The sequence below is a fragment of the Belonocnema kinseyi genome, chromosome 4 (genome assembly GCF_010883055.1).
Source record: "Belonocnema kinseyi isolate 2016_QV_RU_SX_M_011 chromosome 4, B_treatae_v1, whole genome shotgun sequence".
Classification (NCBI taxonomy): domain Eukaryota; kingdom Metazoa; phylum Arthropoda; class Insecta; order Hymenoptera; family Cynipidae; genus Belonocnema; species Belonocnema kinseyi.
Window position 1 is genome coordinate 134,542,525 of NC_046660.1, and position 1,169 is coordinate 134,543,693.

A 1,169-nucleotide genomic window follows, 5' to 3' on the forward strand; every position below is an offset into this window, starting at 1 on the left:
TGATGGGTTGAAGAAAACTTCTTCCACCAGAAGGTTTTGACACAATCTGGTCCCGGTGCGGAATAGTTCTTCATCCCTCTTAATACTTTTTTCACCTCCTCGCTAGTGATGGGTGGGCATTCGTTATCAGGTGTTATGAGGTCAACACATAACTCCTTGAAGCTATTTATATTTTCTGAGTCTTCGTCCAGTCTATGCTGAACTTCCTAGACTTCTCTCCAAAATACTTCGACCTCCTCTGGTTTGGGTGGGTGTTCGACAGTAACTGGAGAGTCTTGGAAGAGTCGAGATGAGTCAGAGAGAAACTGTTGATTTTCTCTGACCCACCTCTGCCTCCGCTCTAGAATTCTCTTAGCGTCAGATAGTATCCGTATTCTCTCAACAATATGCTGTCTGATGGTCAGCAGCTTTGACTTGTTAAGTGTGTGATAACGGGTCCGGAGTTCGCGCGCAAACTTTCGAACCTTGGCGGTAAAATTTCTGCCAGATGTGATGTAGTCAATCACACATTGAAAGCGGGACGCGTACTGTCTTGCCCAGCCTATCTTTATGGCAAGTTGATGCATTCGTCTTTTGGTCTTATGATTAGCCTTTGGTTTTGTATTACGGTTCGCATCGACCAAAGCTCTCGCTGCATTATACACACAATAATTGATAGCCCAGAGGTGGTCGGATTCACCGGAAAAATGTCCACGAAGCTCGTCATCTATTTCAGCCAGATCTTTAGGCTTGAGAGAAACCTTGGTGTTGATGTTTCTGCGGGTCGTAAAGCATCGCTCTTCATCTATTGGATGCCGGCCCGCGGTTGGTCTTAGTTTCGCCTTTCTTTCTTTGTTGTCGGCTTGTTCTAGCTGTGGTAGAGTAGGCGTTCCGCTTACATAGCCCCTTTTACGGAGTAGTTCAGCATGGTTTCACAGACGTTGCTGCGAAAAGTGCGATAGCTCCTGGTGTTTCTCGCGCCACAGAGCATGCATCCGTGCCATGTAAGCCCGTTCACGGGCCCCACTCGCATTGTAGCAGTCTAGCAAGTCGTGTTTCAGTTGCTCCGTCCACCCAAAGGTCGCGAAATCCCGCCAATCCATCGCATTGAATCCATTTTCATTGGCTCCCCCAGCTCTAGATTGGTCGGCATTGTTGGCCGACCCATTGTCGGGAGCCCTGCGCGTTCT